The 23,711-nt window shown below is 40.7% G+C and overlaps 1 protein-coding gene across 2 annotated transcripts in view; it reads right to left on the reverse strand.

The window, feature by feature from the left end:
• The window catches only part of Acvr1 (activin A receptor type 1), a 126,679-nt gene that overhangs the window by 69,198 nt on the left and 33,770 nt on the right, over positions 1–23,711 (reverse strand). For both annotated transcript variants that reach the window (XM_008841748.2, XM_008841747.2), the window contains exon 2: positions 2,295–2,544. The gene's annotated coding sequence lies outside the window, so the exon portion shown is untranslated. The remainder of the gene's footprint in view (positions 1–2,294; positions 2,545–23,711) is intronic.

The following is a 23,711-nucleotide window of genomic DNA, read 5'->3' on the forward strand; positions in this document are numbered from 1 at the left end:
TTACACTAATTTAGCAGAGCACCTTGAGGAAAATTAAGTGGGATTATACCTAGTATTCCAGATGCATCAAAGATTTAAATCTTGGGGAAAAAAAAAAAAAAATCACACCAGCATGAACCGGGAACATGGGTCTTTTAATCTGTAACTATCCTGTCACAGGCAACAAAGGCTGAAGCTATAAAAAGACTGATTATGTGTTTATTTCTACAAATCTGTTTGTTCATGTTTTATGATCAACTATCTCTTCTACTAGAAGCCAGGTCAGATAGAGCAAGAACTGGAGTCTGTTTTCTCTACTATTGTCTAGCTGGGTGCCTAGAATAAGTACTTTATATGTAAAAGGCAGTCAATAAATATTTGTTGAATGAATAAACTTAACTACATGAATGTTTAATAATCGGCACAACAAAATATTTTATTTTTACACAAATGACCAAAGAAAAACAAAAACTATAACTAAAAATATAAACAGTAAATAACACAAGAAGAAAAATAAGTGGCAATAAACTGATAATGAAAATTCATATTTTGGTAAGAAAGCAGTATTTTGATAATAAAAACCAAGAGCTCATTAGGGGAACAGACAAAAGACACAAACTTAAAAGGAACAGAACCAGAAACACAACGGCTTCCAAACATGGTAAAAGGCATGTGGCATTAATAAAAGTAAGAAGGGACGCTAAAGCTGTGCTAAATTGACTCTTTTCCTATCAGTTTAGCAATAAAACTGTGATTGGCAAAGGTGTAAGGAAGCAGTGTTCTCGACACAGCACTGAAATCTAAAACTTTTCAGCCTCTATGAACAGAGCAACTGGCAATAATTTCTACCAAAATCGAAAGGTACATACCCTTTGACCCAGCAGTTTTACTAGAAACAGATCCTACAGATGCCCTCACTTATGTCTGAAATGATGCATGCACTAGGCTATTCCCGACAGCCTTGTTCATGATAATAAAGCTGGAAATGATCTCCATGTGCATCAATACACTCCTGGTTAAGCAAATTACAGCTCTCCCTCCAGTGCAGTACCAGGCAGCCACTGAAAATGACACACTGCTTCAAAGTTGCATATTCTTACCATTTCTGTAAAAAAAAAAAAAAAAACCTACTATTTACATATGTGTATATTTTGTGTGCTCTGAAAGAGGATCTCAGAAAATATTTACAGTAGTTTCCTAGAAGAATAACTGGATACCTTGGGAACAAAGAAAAGACACGTTTTTTTTCAACCCATACTCCTTTTGTGCCTTTTAAAACTTGTATATACCAATTATATCATCTTTCTAAAAATGTTATACAATACTAAAAATACAAATATGCATTCCCAACAAAAGACATCTAAAAACTTCTCCAATAATTCTCACTGTTGATCACAATGAGAAATTACCGAGCTCAATCACGTTAATCCTGTTTTATGATTAAGACTGACAGTTAGTGATTAATTCCAGTCACTATCTCCTCCTCCCTTCAAATAAATAAATATACAAAATAAAGTCAGACTCTTAATGCCACCACCCCTATTATTCACTCCTTTTAAAACTAATTTAACCTCACACCACCTTACATGGGCATGAAAATATCTCAAGATGCTCAAAGGATGGTAGCCAGAACTTACAACTAGACATAAATTACCACAGTCTCTAAAACATGAAGAACTGACACAATACCTCAAAGTAGTGCCTCACCTGCCTTGGAAAACACAAACTCAGATCCTTAAAAGCCCAGTATTAAAAGCCATAGCCTTGTTTAGTTCTCTAAGGTGAAAGGTCTGCCCTCCCCCATCCCCTTTTTGAATTACAGGCTAACCTCTCACTGGAGGGCAAGTTATTACTATGTAATGTTCATATAAAGAACATGAAGCAAGCATTACTTATATTGAAATTAAATTCTACTTAGAGGAAAAATGTCCACAATATATCAAGTGGAGGAAAAAAGCAAGTTGTAAAACACAATGTATAATTACGTTTCACCAATTTTAAAACATAGTTAATATGCATGTTTTGTAGCTAAAACACGTCTCTATATAAATAGGTTGATATTTAAAAAGGGTGAGAAGGAAAAAACAATATTGTGGCCCTAAAGGGGAAAAGAGTAGCAGAAACACTTTATACATTTTATACAAGTGTGGGTAGTATTTGAACAGCTCGCCCAAAGTTAAACAATGCAGATGCAACTCAATAAAAGCCTTGTCATTCAGGCAAAGCGAGATCTAAGAACTAGTAGGCTGTTTCAAATTTTCTTGCATTGGAGTCATATAAAATAACAAAATCATCATTTGTGGTACAGAACTTACCCTGTAGATCTTATCTGTGTCAAACAGCATTAAAAGAGGCGATTTGTTGAAAAGGCTGGGCAGCGCTGCTCAGAGAGGTGGTGGGGAAAGCTGCCAGCTCCCCGTCACATCCACCCCAGGTCCTTCAAGCTGCAGTTTCTGTTCTCTGGAAGATGGGCAGTGCGGAGAGATGTTCCTGGAGTCTTCTGAAATTCTGAGTTCCACAGCAGTCTGCTTATGTCAGTGTGAAGAGTCCCACATATACTCTGGGCTACGGAGGGAAAGAATAAAGAAACCCAGCTAAGTGGGAGAAATGGCTGCAGTTGGGGCTGTACTGGCTGAAGGAAGGTACACACTTGACAAGCTTCTCGGCAGGGACATAAAATGAAGCCCATTAACAAGGGAAGCAAGGACGGAAAAACTGAAACACTAATATGCATGTGTTGATATCATACATCTACATTGGACTTTAAATATTTTTTTTATAAATGACACAAACTCAGGAAGAGGTCAGTAAATTTCAAAGACAAATTGCCTTAAAGCCCATAACCACATACTCTGAACCATCATGAAAACTAACAAAAACAATGACTATGAGTATTATTTTATACACTTTTTCTTAAGTCTTAGTATGAAGGATAAAATGAAGTCTTTCCTTTCCAGAACCTTAATCCCTCCTAGATAGGAGTATAAGAGAGTGACCAATTTCTTGACTAACTACTAAGAAATAGCTGGGTTTGGTCCACTTTGAAGCAACATTTTCAGTAGTTGATAACCTAGTTCAAAGACTCATAAAACAATGCTGGGGCCAGAGCACAAAACGGAAGGGAAGGGGTGTTCCAGACAACTGATGAAAAACAAAAAGCACCTAAACTCCCTTTTCCTTTAGGAAGATTTGAAAAACATCAACATTTGCCAAAGGAAGAGGAAATTTTTATTAGAATCAAACTTTCCCATTCAAATCGTTAGTCACACAAAGAACTGGACTCCACACTCCTTTAGGAAAACAGCTCCGTTTTTAACCTCAAGGAATACTTTGCCAAGAAAACTCTCATGTAAATAAATCTAAGCAGAAAATAAACCCACAATACAGCATTCCTAAATAACTATGTGGAAAAGAAAGCCTTCCCATCTTCCCTGGAATTCAAGAGAAAAGTTTTGCAGATGCAATCAAATCATTCCTTGTTTTGACTTAAATCGAGGATCCCAATCTATTTACAAAGAAAATCTAGACATATGAAAGGCACACTTAAAATAAGACATAGTAGGGCTGGAGAGATGGCTCAGTGGTTAAGAACACTGGCTGTTCTCGCAGAAGACCCAGATTCGAATCCCAGCACCCACATGGCAGCTAACAACTGTCTGTAACTCCAGTTCCAGGGGATCCAACAGCCTCTTCTGTCCTCCGTGGGCATTGCACAGCATGGGCGCACTTACCTACATGTGCACTTACCTACATTCATACACATAAAATAAAAATAATATTTTTAAAAAATTTTTAAAATAAGACATAGTAAAAAACATCTTCCTGTAGTGGGATCAACCAGAAACTTGCCATATTCAGTGATCACTCAACAAAGTTAAGAGTGAAGATCCATTTCTAAAGTGTGCACCTAAAACTACTCATCTCCTGAGCTGTACCCACGAATTGTTGAAATGCTGTTGTTTTTTCTGAGTTACTGGTGCCAGAGGAATATGGCGGGTTCACAGGAAGGTTGCTTTACACCGTGATTTAAGAGTAACCAAGTGTGAAGATGTCCAACCTAAAGCCCGTCATGCCTCTAAGAAATGGTGTTGTATCTATGGGACGTTTAGATAAGCAAGGAAGTAAATAAATGCTGATTTTTAAAAATTCTGTTTAAAAGTCAGCACTGAGTTGTCATATTTGCAGTGCAGGGCATGGGACCAGAGCACTGTGCAAGCTAGTCCCGTGCTCGCCCCAGAGCCTCCTACTCTGGCCTCTTTTTAATCTACCACCTCCAAGCCCCCTATATCTCCACATGGAATTCCTTCCCATCCTTCAACAGTGCTCACATTTTCCTTCCCTTGCTTAGACTTCTATGAAGATTATTATATTTTCCAGAGCTTTCTCATTCTAATGCTCTGATATTTATGTTCTACATGGCTCAGTCTAGTACTTGATTCTGTACTGTGAAGTAGATGTGTCCCAAAACCAATTTAAACCCTAGCTCAGATACATGTTATTCTTCTCCCATCCCTCCTTCACAATATCTAGTATAGTGTTGGTGCTCAAAAGTTACAGGATAAAAATCAAATTGAGAATTTAAGTGTAATGTAACATTTGTAGACTGAAGTCAAAACTCAACTGTATGATAAGAAAGAAAAGTTAGTAAAATAAAGAGTTCAAGTGTTGAACAAATCCTGAATCCTTAACTCTTAAGTGTTCCATTTGGAACTTATCTGCTTATAAATAATTTCTTGTCAATAAGCAATCTGGGCAGAAATGAAAAGGAAAGCAATTGTATTAAAAACTTCACCAAGTCATTGAGAAAAAACAAAAGGAAACCAAAGACTTACGTTTGAATTAAAATCAGTGCTATAGGATACAACAAACTGCAGAAACTTGAACTAGACTTTCACTGACCTAGGGTTTGTCCCCCAGACTTGGCCACATTGTTTTGGCTATGGAGTTTTGACTCCTGGCAGCTAATTGAGCCATGTGAAAATCTGACCCATAAAGGTCTAAGGCATATTCCTATGAAGGAGAGGAGGGTGACCATGTGGAAGGAAAAAGAGAAATCTAATCCAACTTTCTAACTGCAGTTTCAGGTACTTAATGTAGTCATATGTTTGTCTTTAACCCAGTTTAAGAGCATGCACAGCTTCTTAGAAATCCTTGTAGAACAATGACACCTGAGTAACAGGCAAACTTAGGAAGGACTTACCATCCAACAGGTTCTAGGGAGTCAACACAGAAGCTAAGCAACAGAAAAACAAAATTGGGACAAGTCTTTTCATTTTTTTTAGTTCTAACTATATCCTTGGCTTCCAGTCATTGTAGCTTCTAAACACTGAGAATCTGTCTTTGTAATAAAATATCCCATATCTACACATTCTACCCACCCAGCCCCATCACCCAAATAAACTATGGTACACACTGCAATGGGATTACCATTAGCCCAAACTACTTGAAGAATAGGATATGGCTGTAAGAATATGAACTTGGAAGTAGCCAACCTGAGCTTTCCAGTCTACTACTGCATGTGACCTTTATACATCATTTAACCTCTGTAAGTTTTGGTTTCTTTTTTTAACAAAACAGTAAATATAAGCAGCCTTCGCTGTGAGAGTTGCTAAGAATCATTTAGCTTTAACACCAGGTAATCACATTATTTGTCTTGTCTGACTTAATCCTAACAACTACAACAAATATGAAGGACTATTCTCATTTTGTACACAAGAAAATAATGTTTGGCTAAGTTTAAATTAAGTCTCTAAGGTCACTTTTTTTTTTTAAGTGGTAAAACCAGAAATCAGCCCACATTTTTCTGACTCCAAAAATCTATGCTCTTTTTAAAAAAGGAAAAATTTCTTATGTGTATGAGTGTGTATGTATGTGCACCTGTGTCATGCAATGCCTGTGGAGACCAAAAGAGGGCATCAGACCCCCTGGAACTGGAGTTATGGACAGCTGTTAGCCACCACGTGGGTGTTCGGATTCAAACCCAGGTCTTCTGCAAGAGCAGCCAGTGCCCTTAACCACTGAGCCATCTCTCCAGCCCTTCAAAATCTACACTCTTGATTAACACTATGTTAATCCTGACTCTTGACTTTAAGTATTGAACTGAATGTTCAGAAAAGATATTCTTGGTTCTCTTTACCTGACTCAGTAAAGTATTATGGTAGAAAAACTATAAAACATACCAACCCCTGGGGCTAGAGAGATGGCTCAGGGGTTAAAAGCACTGACTGCTCTTGCAGAGGACCCTGGCTCGATTCCCAGCACCCACATGGTGGCTACGAACCATCCTTAACTCCAGTTCCAGGGGAATCCAATGTTCTATTCTGACCTCCACAGCATTACATGACACAGGTACATTCACATACATGCAGGCAATACACTCGTACACATAAAATAAAAATAATAAAATAGCCACTTTTGAAAGAGATGTATTGTTGCTCTGGAAATTGTTACTGAGTATGTTAAAGCTGTAATGAAATGCTTTTTCTAAAAAATAAAAAAAAAACATTAAAAATAAAAACATAACCCCCAAAAAAGGAATAATTTTTTTTGCATGATACAACCAGTGTCCTCTAGCTCCAGCTCTAAAGTAATGCAGGGCTGGGTAAGCAGCTCCATGGTACAGCCTTTCCCCAGCATGTTCCAGGCCAGGGTGACATCTCCAGTATCACAAAAAGAAAGAGGAGTTGTGGGGACGAATACTGGTAAAACCAAGCAAATAAATGCTGATTATATGTTAAGAATAATCTACTCCAGCTACCTGGGTATGAGGGAAAGACAGATCTGAGCTATGATTACTAGTAAAATTACTTCTGGATAAACATGAAGAGGACACAAGCCAGTACCCAAAATCCCTGACAGCTCAAAGAAAAAGTAAGTCACATATTCTAAACACCCACAGCCCTAGGGGACACTGAGAAGAGAGAGGGTGGCATAAACTTGAAACACCCCTGTTGAACACATCAGGAAGTAAAGCATGGAGCAGGGGTAGGAGCTCCGGGATTCTGGGCATTTCCAAAGTCTTAACAAATATTAATCTTCGGATTTGGGAATGAGATACGGGTATTTACAAAAATTTCTCTAGAATTTTCAAACATATATCATTCTTTAAATATTTCCAAACAAGTCAGATGTGGTTGCACACACCTGCAGTCTCAGCTACTTTGGAGGCTGAGAAAGGAGGGTAGCTTAAACTCGGAGTGGAGACCAGCCTGAGAAATATAAATATAATGAATCATGTCAAAAATGATACTGATGATGATGATAATGATGATGATAAAGATCCAAACTTTCTTTTCTTATGGATATCTAAGGACACTGTTAAATGAGAGACAGTGTTTGGTGATATTTGCAAAGAATTATGGCCTACTGCAAATATTAAAATCTGAGATACACCTGCAAACATTACTGAACAGAATTCCAATACAAGGCAAAAAGCAGCCCACAGTCTGCTTTTATAAAAATAAGAGCTTTACTGGAACCAACACACGTGTTCATTTTATGTCTAGTATGTAGCTGCTTCTGCACTGAAATGGCAGAGTTGATAGTAGTGACAGAGTCCGTATGGCTTGCAAAGCCTAAAATATTTACTATTTAGCCCTTCAGACAGAAAGTTTGCTGACCCATACAATAACCTACATTCAAATCTTCAAGCTTAGTTAACAGTAGTATGTATAATCACATGCTGAAACTGCCAAGTTAAAGACGTATTTTGCTTCTGAAACTTATTTCTTGGAAAACCATGCTTAAGATTTGTATACAGTATGCTATGCATATAAACTTATTTTATTTGCAAGAATGACTCACCAGTACTAGCAGACTGGGCCACAAACACACATTTATAACATAGCAACAGCTACAAGCAATCGTGACCGAGTCTCTCCCACATGCCTCTCCTGCCTTGACTCTGAGAAATGTCAATCTACCCTATCCTTCAAACCATGGGTCACTTTTTCCTGTCTTGTTTTCAACTTGACATCAGTAGATTCATTCTATCTACTGATGTCTCTGTGTTAAATCTCTTAACTCTAGTAGGAGAATCATGACATATTTCCATGTCCCTGATAACGGACTGTTCTTATGGTTTGGAAAAACATGTATAGTACACTGTCCAAGAAATCCTAGGAAAGAATTCTACCACAGAACCACTATGCTCTTTCCAAGCACACATCAACATACTGAGTAGGAAGCAAGCATTAGATTTCTAAAGGAGGAAGGAAAAATGTTGGAGGGAGATGGCAAAATATGACAAAAAAATAAAATAAAATCTCCAGGGCATTTTAAGGAAAAGATGAAAGTCTGTCCCCAGCCTAAAGGCCAGCCAAAGAAAAGATACAACAAAGGTAGTATACTCCCAGTAACCTGATTGAAGGCCCAAATATCAGGGCACCTTTCCCTTCTAGAATTTAATGTGTAATTTGGCTGAGGAGTGGGACTTACTTAATTACGCTCAGTAATTAAGTACCAGACTACACATCTGAAGATAACCTGCTTATACTTTGTAACCTCAAAACTCTCCACTGAAGTGGTTTGGCGATTCATCAAAATCCTTTTTATTTGTCCAGCCAAAGACTCATTTATTTGTGCCAGAAACGTAAAGAGGATCAAGGATGAAACTTGAGGAGACAAAGGCAGCAGGCCATGGCAAACGAAGAGAGTTCCAGGCTTGCACCAGAGTCCTGGGTTGACTCCCAACCCTGACAACCACTTGTCATGTAGCCCGACCCAACAGTTAGTGTAGTCTCCTCAGGCAAAAAAGCATGGTGACCTCCCTGCAGGGTGGCCATGTGTGAACGCCGTGCATACAGTGAGGCTTATTTATCATGCTTTCTAAACTCAATATTTAAGGAGTGAAAACAGGCAACAGTGAATGGCTGAGGTTCAATCAGGAAATGGGTGCGATCTGAGGACTTTGGCTCACAATGATTGCTATTTTTAAGTATTGTAAAAAGTTCCACACAGGAACCTGAAAAGAGTGTTGGAAGACCCATTCTTATACTGGCAGAGATGCAAAGGATTCATAAGATCTCAAACAGAAAGTCTACAAACTAAAACGGAGCCTCATCCCCACCCCCAAATCACCTCCTTACTAGAAACAGAGTGTGATTTCAGAGAATAGTAGCTTCCAGCAGGGATGGAAGGACATGCCTCACTCATGGGTACTCATACAGCTTGCTCCCTTCTCTTCTTCCCTATCCCTGCTCTCTCCTTATGTCTGTGCCCAGTGGTACCTCTTGTTAAAATCAGTTTGTAGTTTGCGAAAGGAACTAGGCACAGCAATTCACAGCGTTCCAAATCTTTCTATGGAACTTTTAGAGCAGCTGGTAGTGCAACAAAGAAATCCAGTGGAGCTATCACCCTTTCCCCCTTATTTGCCCATCTGCCCTTCAAACCTCAAGGGTTATTTAATCCCATCAGCCCTCACTCAGTTAAAGAGTGCATAGTTGATCCAAGCAATCAGTTCACGTCCTGGGTGACCAATGAGTTCCATGACATCTCCCAAGTACAGCCCTAGTCACTCGTCCCAGCTGGCTGGATATCTCACAAAGTCTCCAAGTAAGGACCCATAGCATACTGAGTGCAGAGGATTAAGAACAATCAGAAGTAAGACAGGAGGAGCCTGGAATATCTTCCATTCTCCCAACCTACTACCCCTGAACTGATTCAGATATAAAGGATAAGAAGATCATCACCCTTCTCAGTCTGTTGGGTTTGGCTTTCGTGTGTACATCCCACACTAACACCCTCCTTCCCCACTATGAGGCACCCATGTTTTAACCATGGACTCACCGGAACAGGAATGCAGTTAATCCTTGATGATTACTTTCACACATAACCCCATCCAGGCTTTCATCAGCTCCTGATCTCAAAGCACCTTCACAAGAGTTCACAGGGATGCCACCCACTAGGCCCAGACCAGATTTTCTGGTTTTCTAATAGGGTGTCTGGAGTTTCTTCACTCCTCAGCTTTACTCTGGAGTGCTTAGGTTTTCTACCTCACCATACAGACATTTTTGCAAAGCTTCCAGGGAAGACACCGCAGAAGGCAGGGACTTTGTGCATCCAATATCTTGCTTGTATCTCCAAAGTCTGGTCTAACATCACCCTAGACTGAGTTAAATGTATATGGAATGGATGAAGTCTAAATTACAGACAAACCAGCAGCATTAACAATGACAGACATGTCAACACATCAACACATGGCTATGTTTCTATCCTGTACTGTAAACTTAAAGGAATACTGTTATATTCTCAAATCCTTTTATTAACATTTATGTCAGTTACCAACCTAAATAGAATTTTCACCAGATCATTCTCCCTCATTAAGCTACAAAAAGAATAAACTGAACAAACTTCATCAACACTTTTTTCTTAATTGATTCTTTGAAATTATTATCTGCCCACAGGTGTATAGCCATTCCTAAGACAACTCAGACAACCAACTCTATTCCAAGAGAAGATAGAACAAAAGGGGGGGAAGGTCCAATAAAGTTTAAAAAACAAAATAAATGTGACCAATGATTTACGCAACCTTGATTTCCTGCTGTGGGGTGTGTGTGTGTGTGTGTGTGTGTGTGTGTGTGTGTGTGTACTATTTCTGACTGTGTTTGTAAGTAGTTGCCAGTCCTACAATGAACAACCTAAACAGTTCTATTACCAGCCTCTTGATGAGAGACATAGCCTCAAAGCCATGATCTCATCACCTAGGGTACTGAGGCAGAAGGATTGCCTCAATTTCCAGCCCACCTGGGCTATAAAATGAGATCCTGTTTAAAAAATGAACAACTAAATAAATACAGAGAAATGCAGGGTCTTCTCTATCACTTTTGTTTGATTAGTGCTTGTTTTGAGACAGGGTCCTACAATGTAATCCAGGTTAGCCTCAAACTCTGGCTCCTCTAGCCTCCCAAGAGCTAGGATTGTAGATATGCTGGCTCTCGTACTGATTGTAGGGTTTTATAATTGGGTAGTATCCTTTCCAAGTCAAATCATCAACAAGCACTTGTCAGCCCTATGTACACTGAGTTCACCAAAATAAAAATCAAGAATTAGGCAACTCTAAGTCTACCATAAACTGTGCTGTGGGTACCAGGGTAATCCAAACACTGTCCTACTATCTCTACAGGATTACGCAGGGATTCACCAAGGTCTGATGGAGTAAACACTTAGCTAATGCTCCCTGAGCCTGTGCTACATGATTCTGGGAAGTCACTTACCCCTCTCTGATATCTACTGTCCCTAACTATAAACCGCAGTGGCCCAAGTCAGTAAGTTCCCCACTTGCTCAGTTTCTGTTTGAATATTTCTTTTACTATTCAGAGGAGGAGTCTTCAAGAATTACGCTAAAAAGGGACACTCTCTAATTAAAGATACATTTCCAATCTTCATACTAAGGATGGCACTCAACCCACACATAAAGAAAAAAAAAAAGTAAAAACATTTTTGATGTAACTTAGCAGTTCCGTTCTCAACTCACAAAGATTTGCTTTTAATTTAATTTGCTTACCAACTGAAAGATAACAGAACAAAATCCAAAGATAGAGAGAAAAACTGTGGGTGCCCTTCAGGTACAGCCTCCCATAGGCACAGAATACATGTGGTTTCCCAAAGCTGAAGACGTTTATGTCCTCTCAACCACTACCCCAAACCTACTGGCCTTCCTTCTTCCCCCATGCCCTAGCCTCTGCAGTGGAACCGGTCAACCATGATGAGCAGCCAGAAGACAAGGTCACCTTACAAACCCCACCATGGCCTTCATCCCAGCCCTGATCGATAGTCCTCTGTGGGCTTCTCTGGGTACCAGTCACAGTACAGTTACTCTCATCTCCTCTACTTAATCTGTCAAGGGCTTCTAGTGGGTGCAGCTTTCTGATTTTCATCATGTGGCCCAAGATGTCTTCAAACCCACAGGGTCATCACACCAACAGCATGCTCACCCTAACTGAAGGTATTCCTTAGAACACCTTGATTTTGTTCATGTTCCACCGCTGCACTTGTCTGCCTGAAATGACTTTTTCCTGGTCTTGTAAACTCTTCTGCTTCTAGACCAGCTCCATCATGACCTCCTGAAACCCCAAGTCCACAATCTGTCTGAGTATATACCTTCTTACCTGCTGTCCCCAAATTCAACTACCATGATACCCAGAAAGTCTTCCAAGCTTTCAATCTTATCACCTATTTCTCTGGTAAGTCTGCGGATTCCTCCTCAAAGATAAGTGATATATTGTACCGCTGAAGCATCAGGTATAGTCTTATAAATAACAGCTCCTTAATAAATATTGATGAATGAATTCTTGAGTATATCCTGATACTACATCCCAAGCATGAGGGACCCTCCAAGAGAAATATGAAAAATAAAAACAAGTATTTATGCTAACGGCATGAAAAGAGGTAGGTCTATCAGAATCCACTTTTAGTGTTGCCTTGGCTTTTAATTCAAAGCAATATAAATAAATAAATAAATACTCTCCCTTAATACTATGTTAAAGAGGCTAAGGGTAATCTACAAATGGGGTTTTTTTAATTTTTTTAAATTATTTTTACTTTATGTGTATGAGTGTTTTGCTGGGTATATGCAAGTGTACCCATGTCATGCAATGCTTGTGGAGGTCAGAAGAGGGTGTCAGATCCCCCAAAACTGGAGTTATGGACCATGTGCATTAGCCACCATGTGGTGCTGGGAACCGAACCTGGGTCCGCTGCAAGAGCAAACAGTGAGTGCTCTTAACCATGGAGCCATCTCTCCAGCCCCCTACAAATGGTTCTCACTCTCTACAAAAAGATATGAAAACTAAATATATACACTCATCCATAGTTTCCTATTCACATCTGAAAATGAAGAAATATTGCCCGTTCTAACACTTTAGAGCATAATCTTTTTTTTCTAAGTGACAGAAGGGAAAGACTGAAGAGTAACACTCAAATATCATGCTAACGATGTGATATTATTGGAAACTAAGATGTTGTCAGTAAAATGAAGAAAGGAGATGCTCCATCTTACAAGAAAAATGTTAATTTTGTTCCCAGAAAATTATTGCTGAGATCGTCACTTGGAGCCGTGCCCCATGCAGCTCCTACAGCAGGCTCTCACACTGGCCTCCCTGTAGACACTCAGTCAAAGTGAAGGGACTACAGTGGGGAAAGGTGTGGTCTTCCTCCCACTACACTGTGGGTTGGAAATGTGCCTCAAGAGCCCATGTATTAAAGGTTCGCTTGCCAGTCTGTGGCCCTACTGGGAGGTGGTGGAACCTTTAGTAGGTGAGGCCTAGTGGAAGGAAATCAGGTGATGGGGACCCTGATTTCTCCCCCACCTCCACCCTGACACCTGGACAAACAGACTTCTTCATACCATAAAAGACCATGCCATCACAGGTCCAAACAAGCATGAAAAGAAACTGAGCCAAAATAAACCTTTCTTCTTTAAAGTTGATTATCCCAGGTATTTTATCACAGCAAAGGAAAGCTGACTAACACATAGCATAACAATGAAATGCTCTTCAAAATTCTTCTCTATCTTAAGTCCATGCTGTGCTATGCGTATCTGTGCATGTCTGAACATATTTTGTCTACCAATTCATTTTTGTGGAAAGCCAAATTTGGAGTCACAGAGTTTAGGAATTAAGCCTCACCTGTCACCTCCCAAACACTGAGACCCTGAGCACATTACTTTTAAGCTGTGGCCCTGTTGAGAAAAGAGGCAGACAATATCCATCTACCTATCAAAGGAGGGCTGCAGACTGATAGAATTAACATGGAACAGCATCTAAGAAAGGACAGGTGAGGTACAGGGAGAAAACTAAGAAAGAAGACCAGAAGAAAAGAAAAGAAAAGAAAAGAAAAGAAAAGAAAAGAAAAGAAAAGAAAAGAAAAGAAAAGAAAAGAAAAACAAAACAATGAAGAGTCAGGCCTGAAACTAATCCATGTGGGAGGGTAGAGATGAGGCTACTTCCAGAATTGCATGCTATTATCAAGACTGCATTAACATCATTACTTAAATCTCTGGCTTCTTTAACTTAAGTAATTTTATGTAAGTAACCACAAAGCACAGGCATTTTTTTTCCATACTTTAATCTCGTGTCATTAAGCATTCAGTCCACTAACAGAATTAGAGGCTCTTGATTTGGGGTTACTATTAATTAGGACAGTTTTGCACCCAGATTCATTTTTATAGATTAATTTTATGAAATGAAACATGCCTGCAGTTGATTGTGTTTGCAGTCTTTTCATCAGAAGCCTGCAGATTCCACACCTGTGATTAATTTATGTGACACAAGTTGATGCATCAGCTTTTGGGGTTATTTGTGATATTGTAAATCTTAAGAAGCAACTTACGTGACAATTGATATAAACAATCTATATTTATCATCAGCAACCCAAATTCTCCAAAGGGACAGAACTTTTAAGGGGAAATTATTTTTTTTCTTTTCCAATGCTGGAGACTGAATGCAGGGATCATGCTTGGCAGGCAAGACCTAACCCCCAACTCTGGTTTGGTTTGGACTGGTTTGGTTTGGTTGCTTAACTGATCACTGCTTACTTGCTTAAGGTAAGGCTTCACTATGTATCTTAGGTTGGCCTTGAACTTCCTGTGTGGCCCAGGCTGGCCTCAAACCTACAACCTCCTGCTTCAGCCTTCTAACTGCTAAGATTACAAGTGTTTACCCCCATGCCCAGCTCCACAGAGGTTTTACTATCATTCTTAATTAAAATATACTTTGTTTGCCCAAGCAATGATTAAAAAGAAAAAACTAGTATTAATATATATATATCTATATATATATATATATGTATGTTACTCATGAATCTAAAAAGAAATTCAAGGAACATGGGTGTAGCTCAATGGTAGACACTTGCCTAGCATGTGCAAAACATAGGTTCAAACCAGGACCATAAAATAAAATGAAGTCTTTTAATTCAAGAAAGGCCAGAAACTAACAGTCTGTCAGCCCAATCTTTCCCGAGGCAGAGGAGCTGAAGCTCTGGCTGAGGCTCCACCAGAAATCATACAATAGCACTCAAGCTGCAGAATCTGGCTTCCTGGATCCTCCAATCCCTGATGCCCAGAACATATGTGAGTTTAGCAGACAGAAGAGGAGGGGCAGGCAAGGATTATTCAAAACACCAGGGACAAAGGACAGATGGAACCAACCCACTGGTCCCCACCCATGGCTGTATGGGCTGCATAGGAAAATGGAGGATATCTCTAGGAGACTCAAAGTAGAATGTCACTGAGATAGACATGGTTGAAAAAAAAACCAGCTAATAAGCTCATGACTGCTTCTATTAGGAGACAGAACATGAGGGGCTGGAGACATGGCTCAGCAGTTAAGAGTGCATACAGCTCTGGCAGAGGACCTGAAACCCCAGCTCTAGGGAATCCAACTGGCTTCTGGCCTCGGCACTCCCATGCACATACCCACACACATCATCAAAAACAATAAAAATAAATCTTTTTTAAAAGGCAGTACTTAAAAGTACAATGGATACAAAAAGAAAATAAAAAACATTAGCAATCGCCGGTGTTTACCATTCACACTGTCAACAATTCTGAGAAAAATTCACCAAGTTTCAGACAACTAAACCCCAGTCTATTGTATAAGCATTTGTTTCTCAGACTTCGCTTTTCTATTTTTCTTAAGTCCCAAAGGGAAGTGATAATCTATAAGTTTTAAAATGGTTTATTTCCTCAAAGTGGCAGGAAGGAAAGACTAGCTTCTTAGTTTTAACTTTGAATGCGGTAAAGTATAGGGGAGGGCCCATCGCTACTGGAGTTTTGAATGTAGCCCCTTCGTTGATTCTGCTTGCACTGGGTGGTCCGGCTTATTTAAGGCAACACACACCAACATATTCCACTGAGTCTCTTAGAACTGATTGCCAGCCTTCGTTGGCTTAATACAACATGAAGCTTCCTCCGATCATTATGTACTTTGGACACATAGACCACAAACATGTCTGAAAATGATTTTATTTCCAATTATAATTTTGGATGGACTTTTTTTATCACACGCACCAAAAAAATACCTTCTACTTCTGAGTTAAAGTCAACTGGTAGTGCCGTTGGGAAACACAAATCCAATATTTAATGTGTTGTTTGCTTGCTTTCTTACAGAAAGAGGTAAAATGTGAGTAGGGCCATACCGAGACAGAAAAGCTTCCATATATGAATAAATTTCCTAAAAGCAGATGATTGGTTCACAACTGTGGGGTTTATTGGCAAGAATGGTGAAGGAACCTAGTCTCTCACATACCCAATCACTGCCACTCCTCACCAACAACATGAATTTATGGACACAGATATAATTACTCATATACACATACACATAACTATAGGCTAATCCCTGGCATGTTCTGAATGTTTGCAGTCCCTAAAATTCACATGCTGAAGTCTAATCACCAGTGTGATTATATTAGGAGGCAGGTCTTTTGAGAGGCATAGATCCTAAGTGTGGGATCTCACGGGATTAGGCTCCTTACAGCTGCTGCACACTTCCCATCATGTGAGGACACAGCAAGAGCTAGATGTTCTGCTTTTGTTTTTAAGGAAATTACCAGCCCTCTGCAGTCTTCAGTCATGAGTCCTTCTTCTAAACACTGGCTAAACACCAGCCTGGCCTGCACAGCCTGGGTTAGAATTCTAGCCCTGTCACTTTCAAGGCCAGAGGTACTAACTACATGTCCTTCATTTCCTTTATCTGTAAAATTTAGAGTAAAAATCATGACTGCCTCTGAGTTATTTTAAGAATTAAATGAGTCAATATATACAAGGCTCTCAGAACAGAGCCTGATATAAGCACCATTTCAAAGCAAGCTATTACTATTACCGATGCTCTCAGGACTATAATCTTGACTTTTGGAACACTCATTTTCTCCTTTTACCAACTAAAAGTAGTTCTTCTGACCTATCTCTGTTAACTTCCCTTCTTCTCCCACTGAAAGACTTGATGACAGAAGACATGGAGAGGCGGATGCTGAATCAGCTCTATTGTATCATCTTTACCTCCATAATGAATAATAAATCACTTGGCAATATTCACAATGGACTGCAACTTAGCTAGGCCCCACAGCCAGGCTGAAAACAAAGGCAGAAGCAAGGATCCCTCAGCCAGTGGTGTTTACTGGCAGAATAAAGGGAGACCTTCAGATTAACAACTGGTGTGTGTGGATTCCTATTCATATGCCCAGCATCAGCTAGCAAGCTGAAGATTGCCAGTGAGTCACTGCCATTCAGTCAACCAGGTTTTCAACATGCTTTACCACTCTGCATCATAGACACATACTCCCATCTAGTAACAGCACTCCAGAGTCATTTAAACTTCTGTAAAGTATAAAAATGAAAAACAAAGTGTCACACCTGGAATTCACCCAAGTTCTTTAAACATACAAAACTGACACAATGATGTCCAGCTGCACTGAAGAGCTAATGTGGCATAGTAAAGGCCATTCAATATCTGGCATTAATCACCAAGGGGGTCATATTTCCTCACAGCAGACTCTCTAGTTTGCTACATAAATAAAAACTATACCAGGAAAAAGTCACATACTTTTCAAAAGGTGCCTAACATAAAGGCTTTATCGAAAAAGTACAGCTTGTCCAAAACCTTATTTTGTCATATTTTAAATTTCATTCATTTTTATTGTATATATATGAGTATTTTGTTTTCATGTATGTAAGTGCACACCTACGTACGCAATGTCCACAGAGGTCAGAAGAGGGCATCAGATCCTCTAGAACTAGAGTTACAGACAATTGTTAACCTATCACATGGGTGCTGGAAATCAAACCTGGGTCCTCTACGAAAGCAGCCAGTGTTCTTAACCACAGAGTCATCTCTCCAGCATCTTATTTTGCCATCTTTAGTTAAAAGACAGACAAAATCATGCTTGGCAATACTAGGCCTTTTAATGTGGCCTGGGAGTGGTCCTTGGAGGACAGGTCTACAGCCAGGAACACTGAGGCAGCTTGTAAGCCAAAAGCAGTTTCCAAGAAGGAAACATAAATTTCACATAAAAGAATTCCGTTTTTTCCCTCTGTATCTAATCCAAGGTCTGCCTCTGCCTGGCATTTCAAGAGAGTAAATGAGTAAGCCTTGCTCACAGGTGAGTATGCCACCAGGTATTTCTCTCAGGATTCACCTCCCCCTATGCTACCTAGATGGCTCATCAGGTAAAGGTGTTTGCCACCAAGCCTAAAGACCTGAGTTCAGTTCCTGGAACCCACAGGGTGGAAGGAAAGAATGAACTCCCACAGTTGTCCTCTCACCTCCACACTGCACAGTGATAAATATGCAGACACACACTAAATAAATGTAATTTTTAAAAAATTTGAAAAAGCAGATTCACCTTTGCCAGAGTGCTTGGGTACCCACTCTGTTCTCCCCATTCTTGGCTCTGGCCACTGGGAAATGATTGTCATCCTCTGACAACAGAAAAGCTTAAACTTTTAAGTCCTGAGTCCCCAGACCCAGATGGGTACACCCACCTCTTCTGTGTAGCCACTACAACCATGTGCCATAAACACCCAACTGAGAGTCACAACACATTTTCTTCCAGCTGCATTCATAAACAGACTCTGCAACCTTGAGTTAGTTCCTCAAGTTTTATGTTTCTCCCACCTGTAAAATGAGGCTCAGGTTACCAGCTTCCCCAACACCTCACAAAACAAACAAACAAACAGCAAGCCAGACAAAATAACTTGGTTTTTTATTTTTTCAACCCTCAGTAACAGGTACTGAGTCACCTCTCTTTTGAAGAGACAGAAGTGTTTCTCTGCTCTGCTCAAACAGTAGTCCATCTCTTTTCTTCCCTACTTGGGAGACCTGAGGGTCCCCCCCCACACACACACGGGTGTATGTGTGTGTGTGTGTGTGTGTTGCACATGACACAGTGAGCATGTGTAAGTCAAGGACAACTTTCCTTTTCCATCATGGGGGTTCTGGGAAATCCAACTCAGGCATAAGAGGCCAGCTCAGAGGCCAGTACAAACAATGGGATTTTTGTTTGTTTGGGGATTTTTTTTACTATTAATTTGAACAGGAAGACTCATAGGGGTATTCAGGGTGGGGTGCAATACAGTGTATACAATGTTGCAGTTTCTCCTGCAACAAACTTTAGGGACTATAACTTTTTAATAGATTTTTGTATAAATTGCCATTTCTGTGGTCACAAATTCAAACTACACAAAGAGGTTTGGAAACTGCCAGCCAACTTCATTCTGTGAGCAATCATTAAGTTTTAATCAGATGTGGTTCAGTTTCTGGAACAGTGAGCATTAAGAGGGGCTCATGGTGGAAATTGGGCAAAAAAATGAGGAAGGGAGGAGGGGGGAGGGGGAGGGAAGGGGAAAGGGGGAGGAAAGAACCTCCCACTAGCCAATCAGTGACAGTGGCCACTAGCTGGGAACACTTCCGCCCTCTGAGCAGCTGTTGTCTCCTGCAGTTGGCAGGGAGCGCTGCCAATCTGGGACCAGCTTCCAGTGAGGACAGCATTGTTTTATTGGCTACTTAGGCAGTACACACACCATTAACGGAGTTTTTATCTCTCCTTTTTCCTGTCAGTACAGAACCAGCCAGTCTGACTCTGTTATTATCATTAAGAAAGCTTCCCCTCCTCCCCCCACTCACACTCTCCAATCCAAACAACATCTGGGAAACTCCTGCCTCTGTCATGTAAAAAGGAAACAGATAGAGAGGGAAGGGTAGGAAAAGTACTACGCTTCCAGCCACACTGAACATCCACCAAATTCCACTGGCAAACTTGTCTTGAGCCTCCCTGGACCTCTGAAATGCTGATGGCCTCAAAAAGAAAGGGACCAGCCACAGCATCACTTTAAACTGTTGCCAGACTCTTGCCATTTTGACATTTAGTTTTTCTCAAATAAATAAAAAAAGAAAAGAAAAAAATGACATTTTGGGACAGCCTTCTTTACAAAGAAGTCTAGTTTTTAATAAGAATATTTAGAGTATTTTTTGAAGACTTCTTTTTCTCAGAAAACACAAAGATCCAATCTGAGCACCATAATGAGTATATCATAGAAAAACCTGGAGTCATTAAACCCAGAAAATATGTCCTCCTGTAGAGACAGCTGTGTCCTCTGCAGCTGAAGTGTGCTTTTTGCTTAGCTCATGCTCTATGAGTCATGGAATCCACACAGGGAAGCCCACAGCAACACACAGCAACTCACATGAAAGAGCAGCTTCTAGCCACAAGGCCACTGGTCCCTTCCCTCAGACTTGTGGTGTTTGGGAAGCATGTGTACCCTGGTCTTTTCTGCATGGTTGAACAAGGATCATGGGATCCCCAGTGTTGGACCCTTCAGCATTGATCCTAGGTGGGCATAACCTTAACATATAGGTGTCAGCAGTGTCCAGTCAGTGCCCCCCCCCCCCGCAACCACTGTCTCTCTAATGCACTAGGAACAGCATGTGAAGGTTAGAGGGGTTTACCTCCCCAGAAGTGCTCTCATCCAGCATAGGACACCATCAGAACTGAACATCTGAGTGTCAGCAAAAATTAGCAGTTTTGTTGTTGTTTTATTCAGCAAAAAGAAGAGGAAAGGCGCTAAATGTCTGAGCCACAGGCTCCCTGGAAGCTGTGCCTCAGAGCCCCTGGCAGACTGTAGTTAATGACAGTCTCCGTAAGGTAACGTGATCCTCTCACAGTGGGAGACTTGAGTAAGCACTGGCCTCTCGCTAGTCTCTCCTTTCTATTGTCCCACCCTGCAGGACCAGCTGTTTCTGACAGCCAAATTGCTGCATGCTAAGCAATGAATGCTGTCAGGGAAGGAATTTTCATTTCTGTAATGCATAGGCCTCCGTGGACAAATTATACAGCTTATGGTGCTGGCTGCAGGATGCAGCTCTAGGCTTGAAGTGCTGCCAAAACGCAGCCTGTCCTCCTCCATCTCCAGCCCCAAGCTGTCAAGACAGTCACCAAAACTGAATCTAAATGACCACAGAGAAATGGAAAGCATATTTTCAGAGACAAACAAAACATATACGGGGAACAGGCATCCCGCAATAATCTTTGAAGTAAAGATACAGTGAGCCTTGGTTGAGCTGTGTCATATATACCACTGAGCCACCTAGCATGGCATCCTGAGACCTACTACAGTCTGATACAGTGAGGTGAGTGAAATCAGGACAGCAGCATGATTCCTGGCTGTCTGCCTCTGGGGGAAGATAGGCTTACTCAGAAAACACAAGACTTATCACTTCTGGTCAATCCAACAGAAAGGAAGAGGTCCAAGAAGAGTGTTCTTTTGTGATGAAGAAGGGACCCCAACACATATTTTACGGAATCCTTCAACAACTCTCCAACACACACCCTTGCTTTCCAGTAACAACCCCTGAATCTGATCTGGGATACCAAGGGGTTCTCATCTGAATTCATGCTGAGGATGGACAGACTAGACCAAGCGGCACACACTGCACACTGAATTAGATTTGGGGGTGGGATGTGACCTAGACTAATCCAAGCAGTGATTCCTAAGATCTTACTGGAACCCATGGAAAAGAAAGTTTTGCTTTCTCACCTGCTTGGATGTGAGAGGATATGCCACAGCAATTTTGCTATCCTAAAACCTGCCTGAAAATGGAGCTGACAAAGGGAAATTGGGGGAGGGCAGAAAAACAAGGTCCCAGGGATAACCCTTGAGCACTGCTCAGCCCAGACAGAAAGCTACTCTACATTGAACTCTGCAGAAGGACAGCCATTCAATAACATTGTCCCATGAATAGTGCAAGTTGAGTTCTCTATCACTTGCAAATGCAAACTAAGCAAATAAACCCATTCCACTCTAACGGCATTTAGATACATACATTATACCTTACTGTGAAAACCAGGAAAACTTCTTGAAATCCTTACACCTACTGCCGACTGAAATGTGAAGTGTCCCCTGATTTGAGCCATCCTATAAAGCAGGTCTCGATGTCTGACCTGAATTCAGACAGAGATGAGCAAGCTAAATTCATGGTCTGCTTTTTCTTTCAATGTTATAAATCTTAGCCTGGCATAGGTGGCATAAAGAACATGGACTGGAGCCTGGTATGGTGGCTTACTCCTGTAATCCCAGCACTTAAGAAGCTAAAACAGGGGGATTGTCATGAGTTTAAGACTATCCTGAGCTACAAAATGAAATCCTGTCTCAAGAATTTTTTTTTTTAAGTGGCTTAGCACATGGGCCACGTACTCCATGTCCATGAGGCCAGCTACAGGGAAAGCCAGTAACCCACTGGAGCCAGGAGCAGAGCAGCGGAAGGACCAGCTGCTCGTCGTCACTGAACACGCAGGTCAGTCAAAGCACAAACACCTGCCTGCAGGATACAAGCCGTCAAGGCCATCACACAATGCGTCCTGCAGCTATCCACTTTATCATTAACTACTGTCTGACCAACAAGGGCAGGGTCCAGGTCAAGAACACGGGGAACTTTCAGACAGAAGATGAATCCAGAACCAGGGTGGGCTCCCAGCCACTAATGGCAGACTATAAATATCCTCCTGGCTGTGGTCCCAGCAGAATCACAATTCTCTCTCCCCTGTTGGTAACAGAACTAACTACAAGCAGGCCTTTCCCCTAAGAAAGTCAACACAACTAGCCAGGCATGGCAAAAATGATGAAATACACACATCGGCTCACTCAGTGCCCTGGCACATCTTGTGTCTCACCCGGTCTTATCCATCCCAAAGATAAAAAAGAAGAAATGCTACAGTTGAAAATATTAGAAAAATAATCTCCATTTGGGGCTGAGAATAAACTATAAAACACAAAGACTCATGGTGTCACAAGAAGGAAAAGAGTAAAATGATCAACTCTTGGGGCTGGAGAGATGGCTTGGCAGTTAAGAGCACTGACTGTTCTTGCAGAGGACCTGCGTTCAATTCTCAGAACCCACATAGTAACTAACAACCATCCCTAACTCCAGTTCCAGGGGATCCAACACCCTCTTCTGACCTCCTCAGGCAGTGGATGACATAGGTATACTTACATGCAGGCAGCTCACTCATACACATAAAATAAAAATAATAAATAAAATATTTTTTTAAAAAAAAAACAATTCTTACCCACTCGCTTCCTTTAAGACAATCACAGAACCCCAGAGTTCACTTGACTTTAGGGGGAGTCATTCTTGGGAAATACTCCTTGTTATAAGTGCTGTCTTAAGAAATTAAAAAAAATATATAGAATTTCTCACAATCCTGAACCAAAGGCAGCACTGAAGGACCTGCTGGCATACAGGTGGTGCTACAAAATGTGGGCAGAGCTCTCCAGCCAACTTTCTGACCCTAGCAAAGGCCATGCTAGAAATAAACTCCGGAGTACAGAGTACAGACGGTGTTCTGGGCCCATTGAGTTCACTGAGTTTCCAAACCACTTTCATGCAACATCTGCCCCCCCTCCGCCCCTCAGACGTTGGAAGCATCGATGGCAGGCAGTTTCAGCTACTAGAGTCACAACAGCAAATGTGACCAATTTCTGGCTCTTGTAGGATTTACAGGGCACAACACTCCACAAAGTTCATTCATCTGTCTAACCACACTAGTCCTCCTGAAAGGTCCCAAATCTGAGAATAACCTTTCCATGAGCATATACCCCAACATTTTACATTATATATACACTATATATAATACACTATATAATACACTATATATAAACACTATATATAATATAAACACTATACAATATATAATACACTATATATTAAACATAATATATATTAGTGTCTGAATATATTATATAT

Source organism: Nannospalax galili, unplaced genomic scaffold (genome assembly GCF_000622305.1).
Source record: "Nannospalax galili isolate Female #2095 unplaced genomic scaffold, S.galili_v1.0 scaffold1181, whole genome shotgun sequence".
In the NCBI taxonomy this organism is placed as follows: domain Eukaryota; kingdom Metazoa; phylum Chordata; class Mammalia; order Rodentia; family Spalacidae; genus Nannospalax; species Nannospalax galili.